Raw genomic sequence first — 10611 nt, forward strand, 5'->3', positions numbered from 1 at the left:
GTCCTCTGAACACCTGGTGTCCACAGTTCTGAACACATCCTAGTAGACAGAAGTATTCATCTTTATCACACAAGAACTGTGATGCCTTGGCAGACACCAGGCACAATTCATGGAACTAGACTTTTTCATCCACTGATTCATTGACCACTCAACTAATGATATTGATAACTGTTATGGCTCAGGCACTGTTCTGGGAATATAAAGGTGACCAGATAGTTTCAGGGAAGTAGCATATAAAAAATGTAAAATTTATTTAATCAGGTCATCATGCTAATGAAATTAAGATAATCTATATGATAAGAATTAAAAGGATGAAATGGGCTTCCCAGATGGCTCGGTGGTAAAGAATCTTCCTGCCAATGCAGGAGACGCAGGAGATGTGGGTTTGATCCCTGAGTTGAGAAGATGCTCTGGAGAACAAAGTGGCTACACACTCCAGTATCCTTGCCTGGAAAACCCCATGGGTGGATTTTCCCATGGGCTACATGGTGGGCTACAGTCCCTGGGGTCCCAAAGAGCCAGACACGATTCTAGTGACTGAGCACACAGCACAGTGCAAAGGGAAGAGTTGACAGGGACAGCTGACTTAAGAAGAGGGAGCAGAAAAGGCTCAGGCTGACAAGGTGTGCAGGCGTTAACTGAGCAAAGAGAAGACCTAGGATTCCAGGCAGAGGAAACAGCCAGGGCAACATTTCAATAAAATGGACTCACACAGCAGCTCTGCTCCTCAGATGCTTGCAGAATGGAGGAAGGAGAGATGGCAAAGGAGGAAACAAGAAGGGGAGGAGAGGAGACAGAGGAGAAGGGAAGGAGAAAACCAACAGAAATTGAAATCCACAAGCCAGGCAGTGTGCTTGGCGTCTTCATACAGTGCAGTCTGTATTTTCAGCTGTCACAGACACAGCTTCGCAGGGCAAGGGGAGGCAGGAGAGGTGCCCTGTCTGACCCTGGGAGAGCAATCTCCTTCCATTTCATGCCTGGCGTTGACTCCGGCTCTGCAGCTCCATGGACACTGGGGTTTTCCCAGACCACTGTGGCCTGGCACACCTTGGCAAGACCCCTGCAGCTCACTCTCAAAAGCAGGGCATCAGCCCAGCAGTGCTCTTGGAAAGCTTGCCGCACACAACCATTTAGGTCCCTGGACCTTCCCTGCAGCCCAGCTACCACATTCCATCGCCTTTGCAGCCTCCCTGCAGGATTGTGAACAAAGTCTAGGAGGACTGGTGAAAATAACAGGGGGTCAGGAAACCAGAGGAATGTGATGGGATGTGCTGCAGGATTCACATTCTCAGGCAAAGTCCAAGATAGCAGAAAGAATTTATAGACTGAAACCGAGACCGGGAATATACGCAGAGAGATAAACTGGGCTATTTTAAATTGCTGCCCAAGAAGTGCTTTCATGCTATATATATATACCAAAGAAAAAGAGAAAGAAAAGCAAGGGCTTCAACTCAGATCAAAAATATTTCCACAGACATTTACATGCCACTTTCAAAAGGCCCAGCAGCATGAGGTCAAAGAAATTCCTTTTATTTTCTGCAATTCACCATTGCTCTGAGCTCTGAGTCTTGCCTCCCTCTTTTACTAAAGAACACAAGTAACAGCTAAATGAATTTAGCTAACATAATATCTCTGAAGGACTGGGAGTCTTATCCTCTACTTAGTTCAGCATTCATATTTAAGTGCACATGAGAACTTTGTTTTAAATTTTGATTCTAGGAAAAGCTTTGTTTCCTTTCCAATAAGAAAAACTACACTGGAATGATACAGAGAAGATTAGCATGGCCCCTGCACAAGGCTGACACAAAAATTAATGAAGTGTTCCATGTTAAAAAAACAACTACAGAACTTACTAAGTTCCCCCTTTCACCATGACTACCAGGAAGCTCAGATCATGCTTAAGATTCAACTGTGGCAATTACATTGGTCCTTATGCTTATAACCCTTCCCTGGTGGCTCAGAGGATAAAGCATCTGCCTGCAATGCAGGAGACCCGGGTTTGATCCCTGGGTTGGGAAGATCCCCTGGAGAAGGAAATGGCAACCCACTCCAGTGTTCTTGCCTGGAGAATCCCATGGACAGGGGAGCCTGGTGGGCTACAGTCCACTGAGTAGCAAAGAGTCGGACACGACTGAGCGACTTCACTTTCTTTCTATGCTTATAATTACCGTTCCCTTGGTTTGGTCCTGATTTTCTATTTCATATTTGTACTTAGGGCTCTGTGCATTTATTTTTCTTGGAATTACTGTGCCTTCTTTGGGAAAAGAGAATATAAATTTTTAAAATGTAATTCTGTTATACATCTTTGAACTGAATTTCTCAAACTAAGAATTCCTAAATAACTCCTGTCCTTGGTCATTGTTTTGGTAGCCTTAGTCACTCTGATGTGACAAAGAGACATTGTCTTAGCGCCTCTAGCCTCCACAGGAAATAACGTGAAGGCAGAGTGCATTATTTATCTATTGCTACACTTAAAAGAGTTTAGCAGCTTAAAACAACCAACATTTATTATCTCACACAGTTCCTGGGAGTCAGGAACATGGGAGCAGCCAAACTGGGAGACTCTGGACTAGAGGCTCTCTTGAGATTTCAACCAAAATGCTGCCTGGGGCTTCAGCCAGCTGAAGGCTTGACTGAGGCTGGAGGGTCAGTTTTGAGAGAGGTTGTCCTACCCACCCCCAAACCCAACGCCAGCCAGTGAGCCAAGAGAGAGAGCAAGGCTACGCCTCCTGCCTTTTATGTCCTAGTCTCAGGGGTCACACTGGACAGAAGGCATCACTTCTACCAGTTTCTATTCACTAGAAGCGAGGCACCTGTTAGTACAGACCAACCACACTCCAGAGAGAGGACCAGCAGCCTGTAGGATGGGGGGAGTATCAGAAAATCGGGGGACATATTTTTAAAACACTGCTCAGAATATAAAGCTATTTTCATTTTTAAAAAAGTACATACATGTACCAAGGCACAGCTTGGTATCTAACCTGCCTTCACCTAGATGCAAACCAGGACAGAAAAAAAGCTTGAAAAAGAAAATGCTTTTCCTCAATGTATGTGCTGCTGGCAACCATCCTGCAAAGGCACGGCTCCAAAGAAGTTCCAAACACAGGCAAACGTGGGAGAGAGAACATGTCCCCAAATGGAGAGGGAATAAGAGAGAGACACCAGACATGGCAAAAGGGGAAAAAAAAGCACTACATTTCTAGCCAATCTGAAAAGTCAGCCTCACTTGAGACCAGAAGGGAAGACCAAAGCCAGGGTGATAAGGTCTAATGTATCTATAAATTACTTCATCTTTTGTCAAGCCGTCTAGTTAGACCCCAGGTGGGAAAAATGAGTGGTGACTCAGAAAGCAAGGCTGGTGATAAGAGCTGAGTTCATCTCTGGAGGTGATGAGGGATGCTGGTGAGAGGGAGGGGGAAGGGTTAGTCACAGCTAGAAATGTAATCGATGTTGCCAGGAGAAATCCAGTAACTCCACTCGGCCCAGTGTGTCCCCCTGCTGTTCTGGATCCATGTCGCAGATGCAGTTAGCGATTCATTAGTCTAGAGATTGCCCCCTCATAGTGAAAGAGGCAAATGGAAGGCAGGGACGCTTTCTAATTCATCTTACTCTGCTCGCCTTTGAGAGCGAACAGCTAGTGCTGAGGTCGATTCACAAGATACTCGGGTTTTCTTCTCCTTAAAGTCATCTTTGCTCTTGCGAAATTGCCATAAAATACTCCAATACGCACCAGCTAAGTAACCAGCTCCGTGAGGTGTGTAACATCCTTGTCATGTGGGAATTAACTAGCCTAAAATATGGATGAGCCAGGGAGTATATCATGGATTAAAGCATGTGGCTTAGAGCTTTTTTTCTGTATTAAGAAATCCAGGTGCCTAAGGATATTCCATTTGTTCATTCAATCAAACTTAACTCCACATGAACCCCACCCCCTGGGGCCACCTCCCCACCCCACATCATCCATGTGCCAACCCGGCAGAGGGCACCTCCCTTGTGGGTGGGGACTATAGATGTTTTCCTTTGGCACGAGATCCCACAATAGGGATGTGGCAGAAATGGAGACGAAGAGCAAGAAATGAACACAGGGATCTTAAGGTGGCAGCCCCTGGGTAAGGGGGAGTGTGCGTTTTTGAGCTTTTACCCCTCACTGGCCAAGAGTCCACCTTTCTAGGTCCCATGGGAAGTGCGTCCGTGCGGGACTCTGGGGCAGGCACCAGACACGCCAAGGAAGAGAAGCCTTAGGGCAACCGAGGTGAGGCCCGGGGTGGGGGAAGCTAATTGCTACAGTGGTGACTCATTGAAAAGGTGAACAAAGGCTGTGAGACAAGGCCCTGGAGGTGACCAGACAGTGACCAGAGGAGAGGATGAGGCAACAGTTCAGAGCCATTACTTTTGCAGTCATCTAGCCGGAGGTAACTGGAGAAGAAAATGGCAATCCACTCCAGTATTCTTGCCTGGAGAATCCCAGGGACAGAGGAGCCTGCTGGGCTACTATCTATGGGGTCTCACAGAGTCGGACATGACTGAAGCGACTTAGCAGCAGCAGCAGCCAGAGGTGACAGGGACCTGACTTCAGACTTTATCTGCGGGGACGGTGACAGATTCAGAGACGGCCTTGCAGACTAGATGTGGTGAAGAGAGACAAAGGCACCAAGACTGAGGCTTCTTCCCTGGGTTCTCCCCTGGCTCCCTGCGTAGCAGGTAAACCATGGACTGGGTGGAGGAGGATGGGACCCGAGAAGCCTGGGGAGGGCTGAAAATCAGGGCGGAATCTGGCAGTAGTGGAGACCAAGGCTTAGGGGAGGGACCGCAAAGTGCCAACAACTGTCCAGCTGACGTGCAAGGCTGTAAATAACACATCATAGTGGCCCCCACACTGCGGGATGTCGACAGTTTATGCAAACCAGATGTAGGAACCAGTCATGTTGACAGCAGATCTGATCCCAGCTTGGGATTTCGTTGTGTGGTTCTGGAAGGACAGAGAAAAATAAAGATACGCAAAGAGTATGAGAAACCCTAGACCATTTATTACATTTTTTGGGAGGGGTTCTTTTGGATGATGTTTGCAACTTTTTCATATGCTCCAGATTCTTACTGCCTGCGTGAAATCTCTCAGTCGTGTCCGACTCTTTGTGACGCTATGGACTGCAGCCAACCAGGCTCCTCTGTCCATGGGCTTCCCCAGGCAATAATACTGGAGTGGGTTGCCATTTCCTCCTCCAGGGGATCTTCTCAACCCAGGGGTCGTACCCAGGTCCCTAGTGTCTCCTGCACTGGCAGGTGGGTTCTTTACCACTAGCATCACCTATATTAAATATATGTAATACGATAATTTCTCCTGTCTGTAACTCAAAAAAGAAAAGTAATGTATCTGATGTTGGTGAGATTCATTATTTATGATCTCCCCCACCCTCCGATTTTCTTTTTCAAATGGCATTGACCAGAAGTCCCTAGCTGGCTTCCCAGGCATTAAAGATGAGCTCTTGAGTGACTTCTTCAGAAGGGCTGAAGTAATGAAAGTTTGCAGGGTGTGTCTTGACTTGGCTGCCCAATGTTGGTACTTAGCTGTTCTGGAAATGACGGGTGTATAAAAGCCAAAAGGGCTCTGAGCCACCCTTCCTATTTAGCGCTCCATTGGCAAGGCTTTGCTCTGCGGTCATGTTTTGGTTTTTCTTTTTTCATCCTCTGAGTTTTTCTCCTCCTTTTCCCCCGTCTTCCTGCCCTTCTCTGTCCCTGCCTCCTCCAGTCCCTAGTGCTGAAAGATGACAAGAATATGCCTGAATCCCCCACAGCACATCCCTGGAGGTCATCTCCTGGAGGGCCACGTGGGTTTTACAGCCGCTCCAATTACCCGGAAGGGAGCTGAGCCCTGGGGTCCCAAGGTCACAAGCAGGGGGACCATGGGACCTTAATCCAACTCTGCTGAAGCACGAAGGTTTTTGTGTTTTAAGGCCTTCCCTGTTTTTATGAATATTATTCCGTCTTGACTGAGTTTTCAAACCCTTGGCATTTGCTTTAAAGGTAAGTCTGCTTTGAAGACTGGTGGAAATTTCAATCACATTGGTATTCATAGTCAAGGAATGAGTGGGAACTAAAAATATCAGCATTTTGGATTTTTTTTTTTTTTTTAAATTCTGAAGCCCTGCACCGAAACTCATCCAGTCCTCTGAGGGAGGGGATCTGGCTCCCTGGCCACTGGCACACGACTTCCCCACCCCCTGGCATACAGCCTCAGGGTTAGCCCCTGGCTCCTGGATGCTCCTCCAAGGCTCTCCTGCTCAAGCACCCAGCAGTCTTCAAGGCCATCTTTCTAAACATGTAAAATGAAACTTCCTAAATACATTACAGATTTAACAGGTGAGACAATTTGGCTACAGAAAAACCTCAGAGCAGTCAGGTTGTTCGCGTATTAAAAGCCAAATTAGCTGACAAGTATCGTCTCCCCTGCATGTGACGTCCGGCAGCTCTAAAACTTATTAGCGAGGCATTGTGGCTGGAGAGAGCTCCGTGCTGCCTTCAAGCCCACGCTCATTACTTGTGGGCAGGTTCTGCCTGCGCCCTCACAGGGAGGTCAGAGTCTCTGGATGTGAGCGACCCCAGTGAGTGTGGGGTTGCAAACATTTTCCTTGAAAGGCGATTCTAGCACAGACACTGATTTACCACTCATGGCTCTTATGAATCCTTCTTTCTGAAAGAGGAATGGTTCCTTTAAAAGGAAAAAAAAAAAAAAAAGATCTCTGAAATCTGTCAAATTTTTTTAAAAATCAGATCTGTCTTTTGGAATATGATTTAAATTAAGACAAGATGACTCAGTCTGCCAATGGTTCATTAAAAACAGACATACCTTAAGAAGGACATAAGTTTGGGTGTGAAGAGGTTGGACACACAGCATCCCTCTGTTTCTGGAGCTCTGCTGTCCCCAAGACAAAGGCAGTTGGAGAGGTTCTCTATTTCCTTCTCAACAGGGTCAAGTTGCCCCTTGGCAGTGTGGGTACGTTTTCCGATTGACAGGCTGAGTTAACAGTCCGTAGCCAAGGTAATAACCATTGGGTAGGGCCATATCAAAGCTAATTATTAAAGTTAATTAATAGGAAGCTTAATGAACTTATCAGCCACCCAACAGTAGAGAAACTGCCAAAGGTCACTTCAGAACAGGTCAGTCCTCTGCTGTTTTATTTTAGGTTAAGGACAAAGCAAGAAAATATTTACCAATGAAACAGAACAAATGGAAAAATTGCTCAGGATCAGAGGCACCATGGTAACACTCTATTCTGAAGTATTCTGCGGCCAGAAGACAAGTGATAATGATAACAATTTCTGGTAAATTGTATTAGATAATGCTTGTCACAGAGACACAAGCAACTGAGCCATTGTTTCCTTACTATGAACTTATCTCTTCCTTTCATTTAAAATCTGAGGGAAAGAAACGCATCCACGTGAACACTAGTCGCTTTATGGATCAATTGCCTTAGAGTTTTTTGCCAACGCAGAAAACATAATGCCTGAAGAAATGAAAACACTGATGATCACAGTAAGTGTAGGGAAATGTTAACTCCCCATTCACCTTTGCATCTACCCATCCCCACCCAGGACTATTGACCAAATCTGATCTGATGGCTAGATTCATCCTAACCTGGGGGCCAGAAAAAAATAGTGGTGATGGAATACATAAATACCACCTGTAGGTTACTGCCTATTTGACATTGAGGAATTTCGTCCAAACCCATGGAAGAAAGGACGTGGGTTTGGGGCCAGACTGATACAGACTCAAAACATGACTCTGCCACCTACTATTAGGTTGGTGCAAAAGTATTGTGGCTTTGCCTTGTTGAACTTGGCCATTTAATACTGGAATACATTCTTAAATAAATGTGGTTTTATTATACATCATTTTTAAGTTTATTTCTCAGTTTATGTTTTTTTTCACTAATGACTTATTACTTCCTGTGCATTTGATATTTATTTTAGACTATGGAAATGATGTTAGACAAAAAACAAATTCAAGTGATTTTTTAATTTGAGTTCAAAACGGGTCATAGAGCCGTGGAGACAACAATGCATTTGGCCCAGGAACTGCTAACAAATGCACAGTGCAGTGGCGGTCCAAAAAGTCTTGCAAAGGAGACAAGAGCCCTGAAGATGAGGGGCGTAGTGGCTGGCCATCAGAGGTTGGCAAAGACCAGCTGAGAGCGTCATCAGAACTGATCAAGAAGTTGCCTAAGAACTCAGCGATGACAGTCTATGGTCATTCGGCATTTGAAGCAAATTAGAACAGTGAAAAAGCTTGATAAGTGGGTGCTTCATAAGCTGACTGCAAATCAAAAAAAAATCGTCATTTTGAAATGTCATCTTCTCATTCTACGCAACGAGAATGAATCATTTCTTGATCAGATTGTGACATATGATGAAAAGTAGATTTTATATGACAACAGGCAATGACCAGCTCATTGGTTGGGCTGATAAGAAACTCCAAAGCACTTCCTGAAGCCAAATATACACCAAAAAAAAAAAGTTACGATCACTGTTTGGTGGTCTGCTGTCAGTCTGATCAACTAGAGCTTTCTGAATCCTGGAGAAACCATTACATCTGAGAAGTATGCTTTGCAGATTGATGAGATGCACCAAAAACTGCAACGCCTGCAGCCAGCATTGGTCAACAGAAAGGACTGAACTACAATGCCTGACCGCATGTCCCACAAGCAATGCTTCAAAAGCCCAATGGAATGAATGAGGTTTTGCCTCATCCACCATATTAACTTGACCTCTTGTCAACTGACTACCACTTCTTCAAGCATCACAACTTTTTGCCAGGAAAATGCTTCCACAACCAGCATGGGGCAGAAAATGCTTTCCAATATTTCATTGAATCCTGAGGCACAGATTTTTATGCTACAGGAATAAACAGATTTATTTTTCATTGGCAGAAATGTGTTGACTGTAATGGTTCCTATCTGATTACTAAAGATGTGTTTAAGCCCAGTTATGATTTAAAATTCATCATCCAAAACCACAGTTACATGTGCACCAACCTAACAGCTGTGTGCCTCAGGTCGGTTCCTTGATCCTTCTGGACCTGCCTTGCAATGCAGTTGTGTGTGATAGAGGTGAAGGTGCGGAATGACCTCACAGTGTTTGGCGTTGAGCAGGAACTTCATAAATCATATTATGTTTAAGTGACAAAGAGTAAGGAGCCCATTGACTTACTAATTCCTTTATTTGTATATAATTATGAAGCACATTCTTCTGTTCGCAGTTCTGAAGGAGCCCAAGGTTATCAAAATTCTCCAAGCCTGGTATTCAACAGTTCATGAACCAAGAACTTCCAGATGTTCTAGCTGGATTGAGAAAAGGCAGAAGAACCAGAGATCAAATTGCCAACATCCGTTGGATCATAGAAAAAGCAAGAGAATTCCAGAAAAACAAGTACTTCTGCTTCATTGACTATGCTAAAACCTTTGACTGTGTGGGTCACAACAAACTGTGAAAAATTCTTCAAGAGGTGGGAATACCAGATCACCTTATCTGCCTCCTGAGAAATCTGTATACAGGTCAAGAAGCAACAGTTAGAACTGGACATGGAACAACAGACTGGTTCCAAATAGGAAAAGGAGTACGTCAAGGCTGTAGACTGTCACCTCGCTTATTTAATTTAAATGCGAAATGCTGGGCTGGATGAAGCACAAGCTGGAATCAAGATTGCAGGCAGAAATATAACCTCTGATATGCAGATGACACCACCCTTATGGCAGAAAGCAAAGAGGAACTAAAGAGCCTCTTGATGAAAGTGAAATAGAAGAGTGAAAAAGCTGGCTTAGAACTCAACATTCAAATAATGAAGATCACGGCATCTGGCCCCATCACTTCATGCCAAATAGATGGGGAAACAGTGGCAACAGTGACAGACTTTATTTTCTTGAGCTCCAAAATCACTGAAGATCGTGACTGCAGCCATGAAATTAAAAGACTTGTTCCTTGGAAGAAAAGCTATGACCAACATAGACAGAGTATTAAAAAGCAGAGACATTACTTTAGCAACAAAGGTCCATCTAGTCAAAACTTTGGTTTTTCCAGTAGTTATGTATGGATTTGAGAGTTGGACCGTAAGGAAAGCTGAGCACCAAAGAATTGATGCTTTTGAATTGTGGTGTTGGAGAAGACTCATGAGAGTCCCTTGGACTGCAAGGAGATCAAACCAATCAATCCTAAAGGAAATCAGTCCTGAATATTCATTGGAAGGGCTGATGCTGAAGCTCCAATACTTTGGCCACCTGTTGCAAAGAACTGACTCATTGGAAAAAACCCTGATGCTGGGAAAGATTGAAGGCAGGAGGAAAAGGGGATGATAGAGGATGAAATGGTTGGATGGCATCACCAACTTGGAGGACATGAGTTTGAGCAAGCTCTGGGAGTTGGTGATGGACAGGGAAGGCTGGTGTGCTGCAGTCCATGGGATTACAGAGAGTCAGACATGAACTGAACTGAACTGAAGGTTATATGGGTTTGGTCTCACATGAAGACCCCTCTGGACCTGGGGAAGTGTTCAGCTACTCCACACTGCCGAGGCTTTTATTCCAGAGAGTTGCCTCACCCTCTGTCGTCCCCTTCTCCTCC

At 44.9% G+C, this 10611-nt stretch overlaps 1 non-coding gene across 1 annotated transcript; it reads left to right on the forward strand.

Moving 5' to 3' along the window:
- The first annotated feature begins 1727 nt into the window (after positions 1 to 1727).
- On the forward strand, positions 1728 to 1833 carry LOC133229321 (U6 spliceosomal RNA). Its single transcript, XR_009730545.1, has one exon. It is a non-coding gene; the product is annotated as a U6 spliceosomal RNA (small nuclear RNA).
- The last annotated feature ends 8778 nt before the right edge of the window (positions 1834 to 10611 follow it).

This window comes from Bos javanicus, chromosome 17, assembly GCF_032452875.1.
Source record: "Bos javanicus breed banteng chromosome 17, ARS-OSU_banteng_1.0, whole genome shotgun sequence".
NCBI classification, from domain to species: Eukaryota; Metazoa; Chordata; class Mammalia; order Artiodactyla; family Bovidae; genus Bos; species Bos javanicus.